At 49.3% G+C, this 24,709-nt stretch overlaps 1 protein-coding gene across 2 annotated transcripts in view; it reads right to left on the reverse strand.

Annotated features, from left to right (window-relative positions):
* The window catches only part of PLEKHA6 (pleckstrin homology domain containing A6), a 73,248-nt gene extending 48,789 nt beyond the window's left edge, over window positions 1-24,459 (reverse strand). The window contains exon 1 of one of the 2 annotated variants that reach the window (XM_055581711.1): window positions 24,235-24,459. The gene's annotated coding sequence lies outside the window, so the exon portion shown is untranslated. Of the gene's footprint in view, window positions 1-6,713; window positions 7,068-24,234 lie in introns of those variants that run through there. The other variant, XM_055581710.1, reaches the window with a different exon arrangement.
* Between the last annotated feature and the right edge of the window lie 250 nt (window positions 24,460-24,709).

Consider the following 24,709-nt stretch of genomic DNA (forward strand, 5'->3'; position numbering starts at 1 on the left):
CGCTTGCCCTCTGTCCTCCCCGCCTTTGCTCCAGCCTTCCTCCTGTGCACAGTCATTTCCAAAATGCCAAGATGAGAGTGTCTTCCCCAAGTAAGCTCGGAACATAAAAAAAGCTGGCTACGGGGCTGCAGAAAGTAGCGAGGACGGAAGACCCAGGCTTGGTCTCTCCCGCTCAATTCTGCCTGTCCTCACAGCCCATCACTGCCCCAAAGAGTCAGAACACCTTTCCTCCCCTGTCATGATCAGACATGGAGCACTGGGGCAGTTTTAGCCTGAGCTTGGCCCCGAGCTCAGGCAGCAAGCAGAAAAGCTGACTCAGTAGCCAAGGGATGAAAGTCACAAATCAGGGCTCCAGATCCAGGCTTCCTCCCTGCCATCCTGTGTGGATGTCCTTCCCTGGTCTCTCCTGTATAATCACCTGGGCCTGGACATTCCTTTTATTTCAAGAATAGGAGGTAGGAAAGCCTACAACTGCAGGTAAGGGTAGGAGAGCCTTGTGTACTCTCGAGTCAGGGTAATGCTTCCCTGTGTGTATGTGAGCGCACGTGGGCCTGTCTCCCTTGAAGGAGGAAATGCCAGTCCGCTCCAGTATTCTGGCTGAGATAATCCCCTGGTCAGAGGAGCCTGGTGGGCTACAGTCCACGGGGTCACAAAGAATCAGACACGACTGAGCACACAGCGCCTTGCTGTGTGTACGTGAGCGTGTGAGTGTGTCTCAGTGGGGGGGTGTGTGTGTCTGGCAGAGGGGGGTACTCAGGGGAAATTCATGGGGAATCTTCATGCTGATCTTCTGTCTCAACTTGCATTATCTTATCTTCAAACTGATTATTTTACTTTATGGACCTCCATTTGTCTTCTGAAAAATAAACGGGGTGGATATTCAGCATAACCATGCCATTTATTAAAATACTGAGACTCTTCCATACTAGTTGGTAAAGGGCTACTCTTCCAATAAGGAAGAATCTCAGTACTTTCATAACTGGCCCTCCCCTCCTCTGTGTGATCCAGAAATATCTTAGGGCCATCCAGGACGCCAGGCCTGTGTCCTTTCTGGTTGATAAATTATTAAATGTCATTCCTGGGATGACTGTTCCTTCACTGTCTGAACACTGACAGCCCTTTCAGGTGTTAAAACGATGATTCTGGTCTCAGAAGTTGTCTCAGCACAATACTGTAAAGCAGTTATCCTTCAATTAAAAAAAAATCCTATGATAAACCATAATAGAAAACAATATTTTTAAAAAAAAGAATGTGTGCATAACCAAATCATGCTGCTGCATAACAGGAATGAACAGCATTACAAATCAACTATCCTTCAATAAAAATAAATTAACAAAACAGAATACTAAAGTAAAAAAGAAGCTGTCTCAAGCAGGTTGGGAGGCGTTCTGCCTCCGCACACCGTGACCCAACTTGGAGAGCCAGGGCAGCCCAGCTCCCGGCTCCTCATACTCCTTGTCCCTGAGCTTCTGGCCGTCCCGCTGAGGGGAGAAGAAGAGAAGGCGAACAAGGGGGGCACGCTTTCCCTTTCTCAACCTCCCCCGGGGGCCCCGCCAAGCCAGACAGAACAGAGGGGAAGGGCTCCAGTCCCCTCCCCTCAGCCTCTAAGCTGCTTCCCCGACGGTCAGCAACGGGGAAGAGGCCCCAGAGGAACGAGCAGGGCAGGAACTAATTACCTCCCCTCGCCCAACAAAGCTGAGCCCTGCTCTCCAGACACTGAGGCAGCCCAGCTGTCCGCTTCCAGGCCTCCCCCTTCCTAGCTCGGCAGCTTCGGTCCTGGCGTCCCGCAGACAGCAGTCACCCCACCCACCCCGAGGGAAGGAACGGTACCAAGTGAGTGTTTGGAGAGTAACGCAGCTGGGCTGGCCCCCTCCTTCCACACCCTGAAAAGCTACACATGCCTTCTTGGTTCCCAACCCAGCAGTCTGCAAGGGTCAAGCTGTTTCGTGCCTCAGTTTCCTCATTTTAAGAATGAAACAGTAGTAATGAGTGCTGGCCTGTTTAATGCTCCACTGTGCTGTGCTTAAATATCCTACCAGACTAGACAGCAGAGGAATAAAGGTGATGATGCTCTGAAGGGGTGAACACAAGGAAAACATTAAACTCATATGGTCTCTGGTCCACGCAAGTCAGGGGAGCTGAGATTCATTGCCTCAGCTATAGTAACAAGGGGCTTCCCTTGTGGCTCAGCTGGTAAAGAATCCACCTGCAGTGCGGGAGACCTGGGTTCGATCCCTGGGTTGGGAAGATCCCCTGGAGCAGGGAAAGGCTACCCACTCCAGTATTCTGGCCTGCAGAATTCCATGGACTGTATAGAGTCAGACATGAGTGAGCGACTTTCACTCACTCACTCACAGTAACAAGAGATACAAGACAAAGTTCGCACCTCCTTGGTTGCCCCCAGTCCCCACCGCGTCTCCAGCCTGAGCTCCTCACTCCAGAAGAGAAGAGGGAGAGAGGCTTGTGAATCAGGAGGACTCCGGCTCCACAAGGCCTGCTGCAAGAAGGCAGCGATGAAGGTCACACCGCCCCCACTGTGAACCCCTGAGGGCCACAGGTGACGTGTGTGATGTGGGGTGGGACGTGCCCAAAAACGTGAGTACCACAACACCTGCCTAGTGCAGAGGTGTGCAGGGGCAGCCACACACAAATCACTCACAGCCTGGGCCTTTGTCCCTGTGCCCTGGCCGGCACCTCACACCCGGGAAGTGGATGGCTGTTTGGTGGGGTGGCTGAGATTTGCCTGATGCGGTGGCTGCAATCTGTCTGGCCAGGTCTGTGGCCAGCGGTCTGCCCACAGCAGGAGGATGGGGCGTGCTACTCTGCTCCTGGAGGCTGAACTGGGAGTGAGGCAGGGGACCTCAGCCGTGAAGCCTCTCCCCAGGGGATCTGACAGACGGGCTCTATCTGCTCCGGGGCCTCTCCCTTTTCCCTTCCGACCAGCCAGCCAGGCCCTGCTAAGAGTCTACTGAGCAGAGCTTCGTCTGGTGGAGAAGAGAGCAGTAAATCAATGGGCGCGGGAGGGCAGGGCCGAGGCAACTGCTCTGGGAGGAAGGAGGTCCCCACCTCACAGGGCTGCACGTGGTGCAGATGCAAAGGCAGGTGGGCCGAGAGCAAAGCCCCAGTGTGAGCACCACTCCTCACTCGCCGGCTGCGAGGGCTCAGCTGCTTGGTTCTCCTGAACTGGAACAGCAGGGACACAAATGGATTGTGGGAAACTCTGAACATCTCCTCCTGATGGGAGCGAGGAGTCTGGAACTTCCCATGGACGCAGGGAGCTGGCTCAGGGCTTGGAAGACAGAGGGCTCTCCCAGATTGCTGTCTGCTGCAGAAAAGATACAAGAGGAGCTTGGGGACAAGGGCCACCAGGGGAAGCAGCCAGCACGCAATGGCTGTGCCTGGACATAGTCACTGCTGTCTCCATCTCTGTGTGCTGAGAAAAATCACCGTGAGCTCCCCGGACATCCCAGAAAGAGAAAGTGAGACCTGGAAGGGAAAGAACTTAGAGAACTTTTGGAGACACTTGTCACTTAAAGAATGGTGGGCGCGTGACTGTAGCTGACCAGTACTGACATCTCAACTTTTCTGGGTCTCAGTTTCCTCGTCTGGAACATGGAGTGATACCGAATTGCTCAGAGAATTAAAGTGAAAGTGTTAGTCGTTCAGTCGTGTCCGACTCTTTGCGACCCCATGGACTATAGTCTACCAGGCTCTTCTGTCCATGGGATTCTCTAGGCAAGAATACTGGAGTGGGTAGCCATTCCCTTCTCCAGGGATCAAACCCAGGTCTCCTGCATCGCCAGCAGATTCTTTACCACCTGAGCCACTTGGGAAGCCCTCGGAAGATTAAACAAGAACACATATTTAAAGCACCCAGGAGAACGCTTGGCATGTAACAGTTGCTCAGTCAGTGACTGATGTTATCAACATTAATAAAATAAAAGAATAAAATAAAACAAAGAGCACTATCCCATCCATTTTAGTAGCCACTAGTCACATGCAGCTATTTACAGTCTCACTAATTAAAATTAAATAAAATTAAAATTTCAGCTCCTCAGTCATGCTAGCCACAATCTGCTGGGGCTTGAGAACCACCACGGCTAGAGGCCACCAAATTGGACAGGAAGGCTATAGCATGTTCTACCCCGGTGGATATTCTGTTGGACAGCACTGGGCTAGATGTTCTTTAAGCCATCTTCCAGTTCTAATAATTTTGGATTCCATAAAACACATAACTCCAAACCAGTCTGTCCTTCCACCAGCTGACATGGGTTTAGTGTCCTCAGGGAAATGCAAGTTCTCTTATAGCCCTAAGCTAAGGAAAAAAGAAACAGGAAAAGGAAATCTGTTGCCAACAACAATAACAAAAATGTTAAACATCTAAAATCAAAGGATACATCTGAAAGTCCAATCAAAGTTAATGTAGGTATCTATCATTTTAAAATAGATGCACTAAGACTCCTCCAGGGTTTGAAAATATTGTTATTAACAGCCCTAATGGGCACAGGCCCTGGGAGAGGCAATTGAGAAAAGTTACAGAGAGGATCATGGAGGCTGGCAAAGGGAAAAGAGCAAGGAACGGGCCCTCCTTCCTACCTCCTTCTCCTTCTTGGGTTGGCCAACTGCTGGTGAGGCTGGAAGGGGAAGAAGGGACAGCTGGCCTGCAGGGTCTGCCTGGTCCTGCCTCCACGGGGTGGGAGGGAGGGAAAGGAACTGCAGGGAAGACAGCAGGCTCAGGGTCTTCCTTCCCTTGCACCTCCCTGTCCCCACCCAGCCTGGAACCTGTGCTAATCCCAGGGGTACAGTCTGTTCTTAAACAAACAGCACCCGAAGCAGGTGCCAGAGTGTGTCCATAACTGGCCTAGAGCGGGGAGGGGAGAAGACCTCAGAGGAATGGGAGAGGTGTTCCCAGGCCTAGACCCTGCCTGGAGCCCAGACAAGGGACAGGGGAGCTTGGGAAGAAAAGGAAAGTGGATGGGGGAACCTGGGGAGGGACACTGCGGGCCCCTGCCCTCTCCCCCTGCCATGCAGTAGCCTTGAAGGAGGCCTCGGTGGGGATGCTGAGACAAGAAGACACATGTGCTTTGGAGAGGACAAAAGGGACGCTGGGCTTGGTCCTGGTCAGGACAGAAGCCAGTCTTGGTAAGGGACACCTGAGTGACGGGTGAGTCTGCCTGTGCCTTTTGGAGCACGTGAACACCATCCCGATGCTGCTCCTTGTGGCTGGCCTGGGAATAGTGCAGCTACATAATTCGCAGGCCCCAGAGCCAATAAAAGGCAGAGCTCCTTGCTCAAACATTATGAAGTTCAGGACGGTGACAGGAGAGCATTAAACGAAGCCCTTCTGAGGATGCAGGGCCACTGCACAGGCTGTGTGCCCATGAAGACTGCCCTGCCTGGGAACAGCAATTGCTCTGTGGTGCTTCTCCTGGAAGTTTGAGGATGGAGGGCGGCTAGTCATCCTTGCGGCTAACTCTTAGCACAAGGCAGAACAGCAGAAGGGGCAGCTCCTCTCCCAGTTCCTACTTTCTCCTCTTTCTTGGCTTGCATGCCCGGAAACACGGCTGCTTTCGCTGCTGCCGCTGGGTCTGGTAGCTGGCACCGCCCCTTCTCGTGCCTGGTTTCTGTTTGCCTGTGGGCAGCTTAGCTGGAGGAAGCACCACAGCTGAAAGCCAGAGGGGTGGACTTGCCTTATCTTTCAAACCTGCCTTCAAGACCGGCACAGGGAGCCCTCTGTTCCTACCCAACAGACCCCTCCAGGGCCGCCTACCATTACCATTATGTCATCGAACCTTTTTCCTCCCAAGAAAGAGGCAGGGGACAAAAGGGCTTCTGGCTACGAGGGGGGTAAAGTCAACATTTCTGCTTTGGAGACAAATCAGGCTTTCATTTTTTGTGCACGCATGAGTACACACACACACACACAACATCAGCTGAGACAAGTCCGTCTTAGCACTCCACCAGCAAAGCAAAGAAACTTGTCCACATTCCCTGCACAAGTCTGACCCAACGTGAGAAGGTGCCTTGGTCAAAGAGCCCCAATATTTAGAAGGAATGAGGGTCCTGAGTTGGCAGTTTGGGGAAAGGGGACAACAGATATCTAAACCCAGAAGAATGGCTTTCTCTCTTCCTGGATTTCTGTTGGTCCCAAATGACAAACTTTGTCTTCTAATGAGTTGAGTCCCGCACCAACTCTCTATTCCACGCCCCCTCCTTGCATCCTGCCTCCCACCTCTCCACACTCGACGTGCAGTAAAGGGAATAAAAGGCAGGGCACAGCTATGCCAATCTCCTCTGGCTGAGCCCTCACTGCTTCGCCGGGCCCAGGAAATGGCTGTGAGAAGGCCGATGGCACTTCTGCCCAGAGCTCCCGAGTCCCCTGCTCTGGAGACAATGGCTCAGGGAGCAGGGGGAGCCGGGCTCCAGCTCTGTGTGCAGAGGGGCACACAAAACCATTGTCTCTGCAGCGGGGCAGACAATGACTTGTATTTCTGGCATCTGTGCCAAGGGGTTCACTCCCTTGGACTAAGAGAACCCTGAAGAGTTCCTTCTAATAAATAGGAGTGATACTGAAATCTGGCCCCACGCTGAGAATGTGCATCCAGTTGTAACAAAGCCCACTCCAGCTGATGGTATGGGAATACTGGAGCTCCCTTACTTGCTCCAGAGCCTCCCGGACAAACAGACGGCGAGACAGAGGACCACTCACTTACCAGCTCTTCTCTGCGATGCCCTCTGCTCTCTCTGACTCCTTTCACACTCAGGAATAGGGAAAAGGCTCTCCTTTAACACTCATCAGGCCCCTGGTGGGTAGCAATCATTAACAGCCACACATGCTGACTGGCTTTAACCCCTTCGGTGCTGGCTGCCTCCAGCTGGCTGATGGACATCCCCATCCCCTCTTCCCAGCTCCGAGAAAGCAGGAACTCCTGCCTTGATGCCATCCACCTGAGTAATGCCGCTGCCTCCCATGTGGAGAGCAGGAGCCCTCTAGTCCCACCCAGGCTGCCCTGCCTGATTGGAGCACAGTGGCGACCTGAGGCGCTTGGTCCTGGCACAATGCCCAATTGGATGAGCCCACATTATGAAATATTTGCCTAGCAGGCCAATAGAGGAGCCAGGATCAGGGGGAGGGGTGATATTTTTATTTATTCCTGGAGGAGAGAGAACAGACAAAGGTAGTCAGAGCATGCCTAGCCCTGGGCCAGGAAGCAGTGGGAAGGGGGCTTCAGGCCAGTGTAAGCGCCTCTAGCCTCCCTGTGCAGGTACAGGGCGGAATCCCGGAAGGCTCCTAGGCAATTTCAGCTCTGGCTGTTTAGCTAGAGGGTTTCTTTGCCTTAATGATCCCCTGACTCACCCAGGAGTTTGGAGCTAGGAACTGTAACAGAAATGAAAAAGGAAAATAACTTGACAGGCAAAGGATGGCTTGTATCTACACAAACTGGGGGGCACAGGTAATCTTCTTCATATTTCAGAGTTGCAGAAATCATTTTTGCATCTTTAGTGGATGTGAAAGAAAGGTGACCAAGAACAAGCAGAGAGAAATTACCTCTTTTTCCCTTTAAAAATAGGCAACTGATTTGGGAAAATCTAAATCCAGCATAAAAGTATCTACATGTAGGACATATGCAAATCTATGCAGATATGTGCAAATGAGCAGCTCCAGGCTTTTCAGAGTAAGTCCTTGCCAGGAATTTTCTAGTTTGAGCAAGAAATCCGGTAGTCTCCAAACCCTATAACAGAGGATCTCACTGTATGCTGTAGCATAAGTGAGATATCAGTAGAGGGAGCATAGCATATAGGGCTCAATAAACATATTTATTGAACATTTACTACATATAAAGCCTTGAAGTAGTCTCGTAGGGTTTTTAAACCATAATCATAAACATGATAGGCTGTGCTGGAGAACGTCAGCACCCTCTCTCTGCACGCCCACAGTTAATACCCCCTTTTCCTTTCTGGCCCAGTGGGTGGTGCTGCTCCAGCTCGTACCAGCCTGGGTCTAGTGGCTGCATCTCCTCTCACCACCCCTTGTTCTTGTCTGTCAGTAGTCCAGTCACTGAGGCTCAAGACCCTGGCTTAAATCTACCAGGGGGCCCTTTCTTATCTCCTGGGCTGCCTTCCCAGCTGCCTGATCGTGGGTTGGCCTGGTCTCTTAAAGGGGCTGCGAGCATTCCCAGCCTGCCGCGTCCACCCTCAGGAATACTCCCAGAAACCTGGTGCCGCGCTGCCTGCAGAGTCAGGTCCACCACGCCGCTCCCCGCTCACGTCCCTTAGAGCCACAGCTGGCTGCAGGGCTGCCAGAGTGTGATCAGCTTAAAACGGGAAAGGACGCTGATGTTTGTGCCTGTGTTGTAAATGCTTATCATATCATGTAAAAGCCCTGCATCTCAGTATTTAAAGGTTCCCACTCTGTGAAACTGAGTTTTAAAGGCGGACGAGGGCTCAGGATATAAAGTCAACATAGAAAAATCAGTTCTATTTCTAGATACTAGTAGCAAACGGTGAAAAATTGAAATTTTAAAAACACTACATATAACAGGGTAAAAAATATGAAATATTTAGGAATAAATTTGACAACAGATGTGCAAGACCTATATACCAAAAACTGTAAACTACTACTGAGAAAAATTAAATAAAATCTAAATAAAAGGCAGATATACTGTTTGTATGAAAAAGGAAATTAAATATTGTTAGAATATCAATTCTCCACTAATTTTCCTATAGAGTCAATACAATCCCAATAGGTTATTTGTAAAAATTGATACAGATACTCTGAAATTCATATAGAAATTAAAAGGACCTATAATAACCCCCAAAAGTTACAAAAAGAAGAATAAAGTTAGAAGTCTTAGATTATCTGACTTCAAGATTAGAATCTACAGTAGTCAAGACAATGTGGTATCTGCATAAAGATACATCTACAGAGAAACTGAACAGAATAGAGTCTAGAAATAAACCCATTCGTATATGGTCAGTTGGTTTTCCATAGAGGTATAAGGGTAATTCTGGAGAAGGCAATGGCACCCCACTCCAGTACTCTTGCCTGGAAAATCCCATGGACGGAGGAGCCTGGTGGGCTGCAGTCCATGGAGTCGCTAAGAGTTGGACACGACTGAGCGACTTCACTTTCACTTTTCACTTTCATGCATTGGAGAAGGAAATGGCAACCAACCCAGTGTTCTTGCCTGGAGAATCCCAGGGACGGGGGAGCCTGGTGGGCTGCCGTCTCTGGGGTCACACAGAGACGGACACGACTGAAGCGACTTAGCAGCAGCAGCAGCAGCAGCAGCATAAGGGCATTTCAATGGGGGAATGACAGTCTTTTCAGTACATGGTGCTAGAAAAACTAGAGGTCCATATACCAAAAGCAAAAACAAAATGCCTCGACTTTACCATTAAAAATTAACTTAAAATGGACCAAGGCCTAAAATGAAAAGTTTAAACTATAAAATTTCTAGAAGAAAACATAGGAAAAAAATCTTAAGTGGCTTTTGGTTTGGCAAATTTCTTAAATAAGACATAAGATGCACCAGTTTTAAACAAAATATCAAGAAATCAAACTTCACTGAAACAAAAAGCTTTACTTTTCAAAACATGTTGTTACAAAAATAAAAAGGTAAGCCATAAACTAGAGAAAATATTTGCAAAGCATGTGACATAAGACTTTCATCTAGAATATATAAAGAACTCTTAGAACTAAATATCAGGACAGCAAAGTGAAAGTGAAAGTCACTCAGTCCTGTCCCACTCTTCATGACCCCATGGGAATTCTCCAGGCCAGAATACTGGAGTGGGTAGCCTATCCCTTCTCCAGGGGATTTTCCTGACCCGGAAATCGAATTGGTCTCCTGCATTGCAGGTGGATTCCTTACCAGCTGAGTTACCAGGGAAATCCATTAATGTGCAAAAGATTTAAACAGATCCTACACCAAAGAGGAAACACTATGTCAAATAAAGTACAGGAAAACATGCTCAACATCATTAGTCATTAGGGAAATGCAAATTGAATCCACAATGCGCTAACACTACATACACCCACCAGAACTGCTAAAATTAAGACTAATCATACCAAATGGTGACAAAAATGTAAATGAACTGAAAGTCATACCCTGCTGATAAGGCTGTAAATGGTCCTTCCACTTTGTTTACCTTTTTAAGAAACTGCCGAACTTTTCCATGCAGTTTAACATACATGGATTCCTAGGTATTTATCCAAAAGAAATGAAAATATATGTCCACACAAAGATTTGAACACAAATGTTCATAGAAGTTTGTTTGTAAGAGCCCCAAACTGCAAGAAACTCAAATGTCCATGAACAGGAGAATACAATACGTATACCATCCATACAATGGAACATGACTCAACAATAAAAAGAAATGAATTATTGATATACATAACAACACAGATGCATCTGAAAATAATCGTGTTGAGTGAGAGAAGCCGAACTCCCTTCCCCCAAATAAAAAAATGCATACTTTATGATTTCATTATACAAAACCCTCACAAAGGTAAACTAATTTATAGTGGCAGAAAGCAAATCAGCAGTTGTATGGGGATGGGGTAGACAGAGGGATTTCAAAAAGGCAGGAAGAAACTTTGGGGAATGATAGATACATTGTCAGAGAAGGCAATGGCACCCCACTCCAGGACTCTTGCCTGGAAAATCCCATGGACGGAGGAGCCTGGTAGGCTGCAGTCCATGGGGTTGCTAAGAGTGGAACATGACTGAAGCAACTTAGCAACAGCAGCAGCAGATACAGGTGTACTATCTTAATTGTAGCTACAGTTTAAAAAAAATGCATCAAATTTTACCCCTTCAATAGTTATCATAAATCAATTGTACCTCTATAAAGCCATAAAAAAGAAAAGTCTTCAGATGAGACATTAAAAAAAACCACCTACCCCTGGGCCTCTGCTGTGATGGATCTGGGCAGGTAGGGGTGTGGCAGGGTGGGGTGGGGATTCCAGCTTCCCTAGTGACCTGCTTTAGACGGCTGTTTAAAGACGGGCACCGATGTGGCCTTGAATCAGCCTGGACCTCTCTCCTGGATTTAGGTCAAATAATTTGGCAGACCTGAAGATCGTCTTTATAAAAATAATTGTTTGTTTTATGACAGAAGGGAAAATATCAAATAAAACCTGGTTCACAAAGTCCTCTCCTCATCATCTCACATGATTCTTTTATGGTTCTATATGGTAGGCAGAAAAATATTAACACTCTCATTTTACAAAAAAACATACAAACAGAAAGCCTGAGGCTAAGATCAGAGGTAAGATCACCACCTCCTACAGAGTCCCTTACCCTCAGCGTGGAGCTCTTCCTGCTAACTGCGGTCTGCCCGCAGCCTGGGGGCACCCCGCCCGTCCCTCAGCCCTGGCTCGGCTCCCAGGACCACGGAAGCAGACCAGCATCGGGGTGCTCGCCCCACGCTGAGCAGACGTTCTCGTAGCACACAAGTGGTAGACTGGAAGGGACCCTAGGATGGAGGAAAATGGGGCAGGTCTCAGGTCATAATCAGCTCAGCTAAGGGGAACCATGCAGTACTAAGACAGGCTCACCTGGGAGAGAAGAGGGGATCTGAGGGTCTAATCAGACCAGGTATCTGATGAGAGAGGAGGGAAACCAACACAACACCACTCCCAAGGCAGAAGTCTGGTGGATGCAGAAGCAGCTGGAAGCTGTTAGAGGGCTCCAGGCCCTGCGCCTCCCTCCCCTCTTCTTCTGCCCCCCTGCTCTGCGGGGGCTGGGAGCCCCCCACCTCTCTCCCTTGTTCTGAGGACAGGGTGACGGGAGGGCGGAAATCCACACTGCAAGGTGCAAAACATTAAGAGGCATCGAAAACCTCAATGATCAAGTTTGATCAAAGTTTTATGCAGTATTTTGGAATAAAACTTAGTGCAAAAAATCCATAATGCGTGAAATATTTTAAATAAAGACCAGATTAGTAGTACACAATTTCCAATTCGCCTGAGGCTCCAACATGGCTTAGAGTGGCACTGTTACTGATTCTGTTATTACTGAAAATGTTGATATTTTGTCCTTCATGAAACTTTCACACTGATTTTTATTTCTTTTAATATTGCAATAAATGCTATTTATCTTGATTACTGAGTTTACTGGCAGCCTCTTAAATGCTGTGCCTAAGGAGACTGCCTCAACCACCTTACCCTACTCAGCCCTGCTCAGGGATGAGACTGGAGAGACTGGGAGAGAGATAGGGAGACTAGACAAGGCCCAGAAAGGGCCAGGGAGAAGTCTGCACTCTTCGAAAACCTCAGTGCATGAAAAACAAAGAAAGGCTGAGGAATTATTCCAGATTAAAGAGGAGGAGAGACATGCTCCTGGATTAGATTCCAATGACATTATTAGGGCAACTGGTGAAACTGAATATGGCCTGTCTACTAGATAATAGTAATGTATCAGTGTTGTTTCCTGAATTTGTTCACTGTACTGGGTTTATGTAAGAGAATGTCCTTATTTTTAAAAGGAAAAAATAAAGTGATAAGGGTCAGAGGGTGACGGCGGCCTGAGAGCTACATTAAGCCAAACACTCCTCTCTATCCAGCCTGTCTTTCCTCCAATTCCAGGCAGTCCCAGCAGGGACCAGTAGGAAATGGTAATGGCAGGAAGTGTTGTCCGGAAGATCAGGTCTTGGAGGGCTGGTTAGACATTTGCTTCTCAAAAAAAGAATTAACCTTGAATTCTCAAATCACTCCTCACTCGCTCCAGGAAGACTTGACAACTGGCACCGAAAAGAAAGGAAATTAACACTGACCCAGGCCATGAAACTAGCACATTCTCTGCTCAACCTCCTGAGGCAGGCACCACGGCCCTGCACTTGCAGAGGAGGAAGCTGAGCCATCAGGGAAGCAGCTCTAGGCAGCTTGGAAACGGGAAAGCCAGGGTGAGAGCCCAGGACACAGCCCAAAGCCAACTCTTTTCCCACTTCCAGTTTGTTGTGCAACTTGAAATTCCCTTCTCATGCATCATCCTACAAACTAACCCTTTAGTTTATTTTTGCGGAGTTGAATCTGCATTGGCCTTGGGATTTTTGGCTCTGAAGTCAGACGCCCCAATTCCAATCTGACGGCACCGGTTATTACCTAAGGGACTCTGAGCGAGTGACAACTTCTCTGTGCTTTCATCTCCCCATCTGCAAACAGAGATAATATAAACTGCTACCTCAAGGGTTTGTCATAGGATTAAATGAGATTATACAAGCAGAGAATTTGAGAGACCCAGACCTTGCAATGTTCAATAAATGCCAGAAATCATTACTATCTGCCCCTGCCTCAGATCATTCGCTCATAGGAAGTGATGGCCTAATTTCTGACTATAAAACCCCTCAGCACTTTGACACATGAAGACAAATGCTTAACAACTGCTCCTAAAGAAGTTATCCATCAAGATAGTATTTTGGATATTCTCAACCTAGTTAAGAATGCCTTGAAGCCCCTACCCACCTCAGACCACTCGCAATCATCTGAGGCAGACCCCTTACCCTCAGGAGCCAGCATAATCGACACCTAAGAATCTCAGAGAGGACGGAGGTCTGTCCTACCGTGCTCTGAACGAGGAGGGGATCTTGTTTTTCTATGTCATGTCACACTTGGAAGTTAAACAGCAAGTCAATGTAGGGGCCACATCCCTGGGCTGGAGGAGTTGTCTGGGAAGGTTCAGGCCCTAGCGCTGGTAGTCACCCATGCAGCTGTATAATGCGGGCAAGTGCTTGCCCCCTGGGGCCCACCGGGCCTGAGTGGGGAGCCACCTTGTCCGCAGAGTTGATGAGAGCGTACAAGAGGCCACTAAGTCCTGGGCACTTCAGCAAAGAGCCGGGCAAAGGAGGTGTGGAAGGTCACCGGTCCAGGAAAGCCTAAGCCTCTCTGGAGCACGCTCCCGTCTTAGGGTCCTCCGGCTGAGGAGCCCTACAGCACGAGAAGGCAGACAAGCCAGCAGACACGCAGCAGGGGGCTGAAAGGGGGCGGACCAAGGGCAGGGCGCCCAAGGGTCAGGCGGCGGTCAGATTCAGGCAGGAAGATGGTTCTCCTGCGACAAAGGCAGAGCGGGAGCAGGGCGATTTTCTAACTATAAACAGAAACCCAGAAGCCCCAAACCACACACAAGCACGTGTGAGGATGCGGGCACAGCGTGGAGGGCAGCGGGCACCGTACGCAGGAGGAAGGGCGCGTGCAGCGGCAGGCGGGGACGAGGGGCGGTCCGAGGGTGCAGGCGCCCGGGACGCAGGGGCGGAGCCAGGTGAGTGGGCCTAAAGCGCATCAACGTGGGCAGCGCTTTCGAAGGAAAGGACTGCAAACCCAAGTGAAGAAGGGCCTTGGACGGGGCCAGTGTGGGTGGGAGGCTCACGCTAAGCCGACAGAGGCTGACCCTGCTTCTCGTAAACTGACCCCACATCTCTCTGTCCGGATCTCTGAACACAGGCGCAACTCACACACCTGTGCTTGTCCGAGCCTCCTGGTCCCAGCCTCAGCACTGTTTCTCTTTCCCTTCACACGGGGCTTTGCCTGACCTGATTTTTCCATGCAGAGAGCATGAAATAGAGTCCCCACACCCTGGAATTAAATTCCTCCCCACCCCACTGCAATGGGTATTTGGATTTTGTGCTCTCCCCAAACCCCCTCCAAAGCACTGCACCAGCATCTCTGCCACCGTCCCTCCCCACGCCACGCACTTTGCTCTGGGTAACGCACCTTCCCCAGGGAGCAATGCAGGGGCCGGCTGAGCTGCCAGGAGGGGTGCAACCACAGCTCCCCACACTCCCCCCCTCCGCTGCCTGGCCCCTGCATTCCAGCCCTGCGCCCAGAGTTTGACCTTCTCTGCGGCTGTGGCATGTGTGTTCTGGGTTACAGAAATAGCTCAGCCCCTGGGACCCTGCAGGCCCTCCCTCTCCTCCACCCAGAGACACCCTCAGCTCCCAGGCTCCAGGGGCGTCAGGCTGGAGCAGGGGAGGGCTCAGCTCCCCACTGCCCTCCCGCACGCCCCTCCCAGAGCAGAGCCAGGTTGGGCCGCCTCCCCACACGTCCACCCCTTCCAGCCCCCGCACTTCTGGCGTGTCTGCCATCACTGTGAATGGAGGTGAGGCTTTTGGCAGAGGAAGGCATGAAGGAGGCACAGTGCCACGAAAAGCTTAGACAAACCTGACCCCTCATTGTGTTTTCTTTGGAGTTCATTTGGATTAAGGGCAACAGCCAGCCAGAAATGGTTCCCAATCCCACACACCGTGGCCTAGCCACCCTGTCGTCTCACACAAGGCGATGATGTCATGGTCCCTGTTTCAATACTAACCCAAACAAGATGGCATCGGTCCTCCAACAAGCCCAAGATGGAATGGGGGACCATGGACTCAACGACAATATCAAAGACTGAATGTAGAAAGTGATGAGCTTTTGATGTGCGGCTTTTAGATCCTGATTCCCTAGTGTCTGATGAAACAATAAATCTTTCATGAAGGACTTTACTAAAGGGATAGACTGTTACCTCTGGGGAGGGTGGGGCCCTGAATGGCCTTCAAGATTCAGGTTCCACACTTTGTCCACCCGTGGGGAATGGAAAGGACAGCCACGCCTTGGCCTCTTCAGCCACACTGCTGTTACTGCCTCCTAGGCCTCGGCAGCCTCGTAGACAGGTGGGGAAAGAGCTTGACAAAGGATATTGGGGTGTATAAACTCTGCAAATCAAACACCTCTGGGCTTGGAGGTCCAGGAAGGGCTATTGGTGATAGAAAGTACCCATTCCCCCCCCCAAAAAAAGAAAGTACCCATCCCTTTCTAGACACTGCCCCTCCACCCCGATACCACAGAGTTACAGCGGTAATAGCCATGTTCCTGCAACCTCATGCCACTCTCTTGGTTCCAGGTAGCCACCCAACCCTAGCTCAGCCAAAACACCTTTCCAGGGATGGGAATTGGAATTGAGAGAAAAAAAAAGACCAGTCCTTCTTCAGGTGACATGTACACAAGGGAGCTGTGAGAAGTCATCTCTTTAGATTGACACGGAGCCGGGACAGCCCCGCAGGGAGAAGAGCCTGAAGCCAGCCCATGAAGAGGACCAATGGGCAAGGCCACACTTGCACCAGCCAGCTTCTTGATTCTAGCTTGTTCCTGCAGCCCAGCCATCCCTCTGAACTTTACAATACAATCCCCTTGGGGCTTAAAGTCCTTTGAGCAGTTTCAGTAACATACTCGAAAGTTATAACTAACATCAGGAAGAGAGACAAGATGAATTCTGGAGGATCCAGCGTCTAAACTCCGTAGATGTGGCTGGCATGAGGAAGAAAAGGAAGGAAGAGGAAGGAAAAGGGCCAAGGAGTTTGCCCAAGGGTTGCAGAACACAGTGCCATTAAGACCTGAGCTGGCCTAGAAGGCCATGCAGGAGGACAGGGTGGAGGTAGGTAGGGGTCAGAGAAAGCAGGTGGATTTGCTGCCTCCCAGTTTAGGGAAAGTTCCTCGGATGTTTAGAGAGCTGGCAACAGGAGAAGTGCAGGCCACATGGGTGAGCTAAGTCCCTAGTGAAGGTGGTAGGCCACCTCTGCTGACGGGGGCCAGGGGTCTGGGAGCATGTTCCCAGAGGACATTCGTTATTCAGGAGAGGAGAAAATTTATATCCTTTCTCCTGCCCTTTCCAAGGCAAACGAGGGTCCTTTGCCACCTTAGAGACTCACAGCTCTCTCAGACTAAGGGGTCTGCTCTGTCCTTCAGGCCTTTAGAAACACTTACTTCAGTTCAGTTCAGTCACTCAGTCGTGTCCAACTCTTTGTGACCCCAGGAATCACAGCACACCAGGCCTCCCTGTCCATCACCAACTCCCAGAGTTCACTTGGAGTCACGTCCATCGAGTCAGTGATGCCATCCAGCCATCTCATCCTCTGTTGTCCCCTTCTCCTCCTGCCCCCAATTCCTCCCAGCATCAGAGTCTTTTCCAATGAGTCAACTCTTCGCATGAGGTGGCCAAAGTACTGGAGTTTCAGCTTTAGCATCATTCCTTCCAAAGAAATCCCAGGGCTGATCTCCTTCAGAATGGACTGGTTGGATCTCCTTGCAGTCCAAGGGACTCTCGAGAGTCTTCTCCAACACCACAGTTCAAAAGCATCAATTCTTCCCTGCCACCAAATCCATGAGCTAACGGTCCCTTTAAGAATATCTTCCTCCTCTGTTCTCTAGTTGGCCGGAGCAGATGTTCCTTGTCACTATGGCAACAAACCTACCACTCTTCCTAACCGGTAGCTTCCTAGGGAAGGACACACACAGCACAGGCCACTCCCCAGACAGAGCGGCTGACCTTCGAGCTGCTTGGAATTCATGGATGGAAGGCTCCCGACAGCACAGGGCGCTGCGGGCTCCTGTGTGCCTGCATAATAAGAGTTCAAATCCTTCCTGTCTGAGAGGTGACACAGGAATAGCAGGCACTGTCTGACAGCAGTTAGGAGGTAGGGCAGGGAGGTTACATATGTCACTGCCCAGACAACAGACCAACGATCATCTGTCCAATGAAGTGTTAAAAAGCATGTGGTCTATCTTCAATAAATTGAATTAGCTCTTCCTTTGACCTTTTTTTCACATCACTAATGAAGACCAGTGAGACCCTCCTAATTGAATTCTCCTTACTTCAAGCTGCATACCACTCTCACCCTCATCTGGAGTTTGTTATCCTTCCAGACAGTCCTCTCAAATGGGTCCCTGCTCAAGGCAAGCCTTCTGCAGCAGGTGGTGGGTGGGGAAGCAGAAAGTACTGTATCCCATTGGTTCTGCACAGAGTTGTTTCCACTGAAGTGATGCTTCTCTCACTAAACCCAACTTGACCCCATTTGTTCTTGGCTCTCACAGCCCCGATGAAGCCAGCTGGATTCTTCTTGTAAGCCACAAAATTGACTGAACTTTAGCTTCTTCTCTTCTGAGACCTTAGCTTACTGGGATCCCAGAAGTCAAAGTATAAATAAGAACAAGTCAGTAAATGATCCCTATCAGATGTGCAGGAAAAGCATTCCTAATCAGGGAAGATGCCAAAGTCAGCGCTCCACTCCCACCCACAGCCCCCCCAAGTCTCCTTCAGTCACTCCTAAAGGTAAAGTGTGCCCTACCTCAGAGGAAACGGCTTGTTTCTGGAGATGAACAGGGGTGGTATGGAATCACAGGTCAGCTCTGATTGGAATCCACTTACCCGATAAATGGCATTAGACAAGCTACTGATGCTCTCTGAGCCTTAGTTTCCTCATCTGTAAAATGGGAATGCTAATTCCATGTGATAGGGTTATATGAGGCAGTATAGAACTGCAATGCCTTAATGACATTCCCAAATCCACAAATATCTGAAAATGTAAAGTTTTTTCTTAACTAGATTGATGGCAGAACCCAACCTGACTCAAACCTAGTTGGTAGCATCACTTGAACTGGCATGAGACTCATTTTAGCCTTTTTAAAAAATCCCACTTCTGTGATTCTTTAGACACATCTTGCTGTGGAAATATTAATATGTGTGATTTTGGAGCTGTTCCAGACTCTGCCGGAGGTTTTTATGTAATACATAGTGTGTGCATCATGTTACCATTCTGAAATCCACAGGCCCCAGGCATTTCAGATGATGAGTTTTGGAGCTATCTGAGCTCCTCCTCCAGCCCCTGAAGTCAGGTGGCTCAGGAAAGCCATCAGGGTTATTTAAGCTAAAGATGTTGACAAATACTGAAAGCTTTTGCCTTGCCACAGTCTGAATCTCTTCTGGGTCCCTGGGTTCCTGCAGCCTGGAGCCAGCTTCCTGGAACACAAGTTGGCATGGGGAGGGGAGAGGATCCAAAGACCAGCCCATCAGCCCATAAGAATCTGCTGCTTTTCCACCCCAACAGAGCTGGCAGAGGCAGTGTGCTGGTATTTGATCGGCTTCAGGTATAGACATGCCTGAATATTCCAAATATGCTTCCAGCTCCCCACCTCATTGGGCTTCTAGCACTTTCTCCACTACCACTGCCCCGCAGTTTCACCTCTGCTCCCTCCTCCCTAGAGGCATTCTCAGGGGAAGGAGTGACAGAGACTTGGGGAATGCTAAGGGGTAGAGAGAGCCAAAGAGTGTGGGGAATTGGGCTAAAGGAAGAAAAGATACTGAGTATGAGAGAAATGATGAAGATGAACACTCTGGATGAGAAACAAACATCGGACACGCAGTGGAACAGGTTTGGCATGTTTCGCTAATGCTGTTTCATGACCCCAGGAGGCTTTTAAAATAGTAGAAAACCCTGGCCCATAACTGTGAGCAATATTGGGCAACTGGCTCTAGCCGTACATTTCAGGGACTTACTAATGACTGTGAAGGACTTAACCTATCCTGATGCACAATTGTCCAAGTGGGTATCTCAGTTCGGACCCTGGGTCTGTTGTCTCGAAAATAACTCATCTTATTCTGCCACCTCAAGCTGCTTTTCCAACAGACCTGCAACTGCTGGACTGCAGACCTGCATCTCAGAGGAAAACAGAAAACTCTTGGAGTGATAAGGTCTGTTGGTCAAATGGAGAATTGGTGCATGCAGAGCTGAGTGGGACGGTGGCGATCAAATTCAACCCTCTTGCTTCACAGATGAGAAATCTGAGGCCTAGAGAGGGACTGAATTGCCCAAAATCATGCAGTCAATGGAAAGGAAAGGTGGCCCTGGAGCCTGGATAGTGCTTTCTGTCACTTCACTGTGACGAGGATGGGGACGTCTGTGAAGTCCCAGTCACATCTTGCTGACCTTTGCAGTCAGAAAAAGGATAGTGCTTTCTATCACCTCACTGTGACGAGGATGGGGACGTCTGTGAAGCTCCAGTCACATCTTGCTGACCTTTGCCATCAGAAAAAGGCATGCTGAATGGCGCTCACCTTTGGCTTGAAAATCTCAGAAGAGATCCTAATCTCCAAGAATTTCGCTGTGCTCCTTGACTCTGTGTCCCGATCTAGGACAAAATCCTCATGAAAGCTCTCCTGGGGAAAGCCAACATTGCTGGTGATCAGGGATGAGCTAAGAGAACCACGGCCCCAAACCTCGGCGGAGCGATCAGAGGGGCCATGGAGGGGTCTCCTGGGCAGGAGCTCCGCGGGTGGCAGAGATCTCCCATCTGAACTTCTCGGATCCTTCTCACTTCGTCTGTCCCTCTCCGTTGGTTTGAATGAGGCCGTGGTGTCCATCGTCCACAGGTTCGGGCTTTTCCGTAGCGCTGTTCCTAGGTGGTTGTACTGCTGCCCCACCACCATCCAGAAGCTTCTGAGGGGATTTCGCCCCTGGGCTCGGTCTTCCGGCTCAGAGCCTGCGGCTCTCCTGTTGCCTTTAGCAGTCTGTCCCACGTCTCCCTCCTCCCCACGGAAGCTTGGGGTGAGTCTACTACCAAACTCCCAAACTCAACTACCTAAGTCCAAACACTGCTTTCCTAGGTTAGGAGGGTTCTTGTTTCAGAACATAAAATCAGGGTGGAAAATCAGAAAATTCTATCCTACAAAAAGGTTCCTGGGCTTTCAGGAAAAAAAGGTCCTAGAACAAATCGCAAAAAGAGCATCTAGTTCAATTTCTAGGGTGATTTCAAACTGATTCTCCTCTAAACGTCTTCTCTCCTACAAGTCTGCACACATGTGCACACCCAACCACAAGTCTCAGTCTGGCAGCTGGGGCTGCCTGGGAATTCCCACATATTTGTTGCTATTTCAGGCCTGACTACAGAAGGTAAAAGACTCAAAACACTCTAAGGCCTCCAGGAGCCTCCAGATTTAGAAAAGCTCCAGTTGATATCCACCATTTCAAAAACTGATGGCAAGACCTTTTTAATACCCTTGCCTCTTGGCCACCTAGTTAAAAAGGTGCTTCCAAATGATTAACACTGGACACCAAGACTTCAAATGTAAAATATACCTCATGCTGCTGCCATATTTCAAACTACAAACCCTCTCCATCTTTTCCAAGCAAAGGAGATGACTTCCATTATTTCTTAAAAATGACTATAGGAATAGGAACCAGCAAGGCCTGATCCCAGAACCCCTTTGAGAGTCTCAGACTCAGGGGAGGAGGAAGTGAGAACACATTCCTCTGCTGGTGACCTTGTCCTGGAGGCAGAAACCGCCCACAATGGAAAAATGAAGAAACAGAGACTCTATGTGAGTTTATCGTGGCCCAAGAACCCAGAGGGAAAGAACAGTGATGACAAGATCAGAATCCAAGTTTTCAGAAATCTGCCCCAAAGAACCCCTATCAGGGAGGTAGAGTCTCATCTGTTTGAAGAAGATCGTGCCTGGAGGCAAGATTTTTTTATTTCATGGACTAGTTAAATTTCAAAAAATGAAATTTAAGGAACCACTATAAAGTTGCCAACTTTTCAATTTGCCAAATAAGGATATTTAAAAAGCCTACCTACCATCTACTCTCATCACCAATTCTTGAAAAGAATAAGCAAGCCATAGCCTCAGAATAAATATTTGAGTACATCTCCTGCCCCCAAAAGAAATCCTTTAAACTGAATACATTTTTGCTTCCCTGCCAAAAAGTTCAATATGCTTTCCCTTTCCTTTCTCATTTCATTTCAGACTGGTGAAAACTCTTGTCACAGACCAAAATTTGATAATCACTGGGATAGATGACCTCTCTGTGTCCTTTTCAGCTTAAGCCTAAAAATGAAGAGAACAATCCTAAGCTTTGGTGATTCAGACCTTTCCAGGAAATCAGAGCTGGCAGACTTGAAAGGGAGGGGGAATCGACAAGCATCTTTGCTCATGTGAACACACTCTGTCAACTACAAAGAATTAAGCAATGTTGATTATTTTATAAATCCGGTGTTCAGTGAGCATCTACCTCCTTGTGGAGTCTCCCAGGTTTCCGTGAGCTCCTGGATTTTACTGTCCCCTTGTCTGTTCAGATAATCCAGGAAAAAAGAGGGAGGAAGATAATCTGCCCAAAGTCAAGAACGATCTGAGAGAGAACTTCCCCGGTGGAACAGTGGGTAGGAGTCTGCCTGCCAGGGCAGGGGACACGAGTTGATGCCTGGTCCTGGAAAACTCCCCATGCCGAGGAGAGGCTCAGCCTGTCAGCCACGACTCCTGAAGCCTGGGCGCCTACAGCCTGCGCTCACAACAAGAGAAGCCGCTGCTCAGAGAAGCTCGTGCACCGCAATGAAGAGTAGCCCCTGTGCACCACAGCCAGAGAAAGCCCACAGCAACGAAGACCCGGCGCACCCGAAAGAAAAAGAAAAGAATAAAGAGCTAAAGGAGGCTACTGGGGAGTGGTAGAGAGGATCAGGTCGGCAGCTCACATGTATGCAGACCCACTGATGCCATTTCAGTTGCACAAGTAGGACCCAAGAGAGGACCGACTCCATTGCAGGGAGCACTTTTTCCATGCTGCCTTCCTCAGACAATGGCTGCTTGCTCGTGACTCTGGTGGAGACAAGGTGGGGGATGAAGTGGAGGGAAGTTGAGACTACTTCGGGGCAGAGGAAACACAAAAGAGCACTGGATTAGGAGCTGCATCTTATCCTAATCCTTCTGCTGACTAACCGTGAGTCCCTTAGCACTTTTTAGCTCCCGTCTCCTCATCTATGTTATAGGAATGATATTCTGTCTTCCTGATAGGGTTACAGTGACTGTGAGATCCTTGAGGGCAGAACCAGGTCTTATCTGTAGATAAGTCTTAGAGACTGTATACCCAGTCTCTAACACAGCACCTAGGAGAGAACAGGGCTTGGTAAACAGCTGCTAAACTGGGCCGGAGAGTGTCTCCAAGCTGGAAAACCAAACACAAGTGAATGAAATGAAAGGTTATTATTATCTATTGGCCAAACTGATGCATTGCACCATCTACCAAATACAAAAAAAAAAAAAAAAAAACACTAAAATTCTATTTGGAAGTAGCTGGTGATGTAAATAAAAAATAGTTTTTTTAAATGCCCATAGTTTCAAAAATAACCAGGCTACACTACATATTAATTATCCTGCCTAATAAATAACTGTGTGATTGCCTCCCAGACTCAACTGCAGTATATAATTTCTCAAGCTGAAAATGTGTTTTGCCTAGCCCTCATCACCTCATCCATCCATCTCATTATATTCAGAAGTCAGCAGGCAAACTGTGGTCCTCTCACCCACAGGTTACATCCATGTTAAGAGTTGAGGTCTCTGGCTACAGCCTTGAACTGTATCAGAACCTAAGATTCCCTAGTCCCCTCTCCTGGATCCTTTCCAGAACTCCATGTTCTGCCTCTAGCAGACTCCACCACACTCCTCTTCCAATGCTTATCTCACCACCCCAAATCTGCTTTTCAAAAGCCACATCTGGCCCGGCCCGGCCAGCACCCACCAGTCCTGCAGACCCTGCCGCACAGCACGCGCTGCCCAGGGGACACCACTGCATACACAGGTCCTGCACCTTGGCCCGGCTGCCCACCCACCAGCCCCGGTATGAGGTAGGCCTCTGATCTCTGCTCCTGGCCTTTGAGAAACACCACGCAAACCCTGGGAAGACAGAGCTGCATTCAGCCAGTCTGACTCACCAATCACCACCCCATCCAAACTTGGGTTTCAGGAAGAGTGCCAAGCCCCTACCCCACCTCCACTCCAGGCATTGGCCTCCATCCTGCCCAATTCTGAGGCTCTGAGAAGAAAGTGCTCCTGGCACTTGTCTCTAATAGCTTTGATCTCATTCAGCTGGATCACTCTAATACTACATGGAGGCCATGCTGGAATTTATACTGGTTAAACCGTCCCACTATACAGACTTACAAGTTAGCTCTACCGGGAATGTTTCTAAGTGCCTGCAACACCCAGGGCTGACTCTAGGGACAAGAGTCCTCTGGACACACACCTCCATGTCCCTAAGTTCCCTTTGCAATCCCACAAGTGAAAAAATACTCACATTCTAGGAAGTCAGAAATTTTCTCTAACTTTTTGATTGGAGACCCTCAAGGAATATGGATATTCATGGGACACTCTTATTTGTTAGGAGATAAAGAGATGATAATAAAGAGAAAGTGTAAAAGATGATTTGCTTTCCAAAAACAATAGAAGTGCTTCACACACACACAGACACACTGCCTCCCTTCCTGCCCTGCCTCTCCCTCAACAGACACTCCTCTCTCTCTCTCTTATCTCTCTTACTGTGAACCACTCCTCTTTGCCCAACATGTGTATCCTCCTCCCCCCAGGGTCCTCTCCCCTGAAGGCTTGGACAGCCCCATTTCTTCCCAGCCCAGGTGCCCGGGATCCCAGATATTACCTTCCATACTGGCAGCCAGGACCCAGCTGGAAGACGCAGGCTGTTGATTGGGAAAGAATCCTAACAACACTCCTGATCCGACAGTGGCTCCTCCCTTGAGAAGGAAGGAGACAAGGAGAGGGCCCGGCAATCCAGAATTTCCCCAGCCTTCCAGGAAGGCTCTGGTGTCAGCTTTCTCTCTGCTACAGCATTGACTGAAAACCAGGGAAAATTCTCCAATAAAGCAGAGTCTGAAATCTGAAACTGCAGGTTGGCTCAGTCCTATATAAATACACTCACACCCCCGGCTCCGCGGGTCTGATGGCTTACCCGCCCTCGCGCTCCCCTCCTCCCCACCCAGCCTGCAGCTCAGGAGCATCAGACAGCCCTCTAGCTGCAGCTCCTCCAGGCGCCCGAGTGGAGCGGAGCCATGCGGGCCCAGACACTGCCAGGCGCTGTCCACAGGCTCTCCCAGCCCGGCCCCTCCAGCTGTTCA

The sequence above is a fragment of the Bubalus kerabau genome, chromosome 5 (genome assembly GCF_029407905.1).
Source record: "Bubalus kerabau isolate K-KA32 ecotype Philippines breed swamp buffalo chromosome 5, PCC_UOA_SB_1v2, whole genome shotgun sequence".
In the NCBI taxonomy this organism is placed as follows: domain Eukaryota; kingdom Metazoa; phylum Chordata; class Mammalia; order Artiodactyla; family Bovidae; genus Bubalus; species Bubalus kerabau.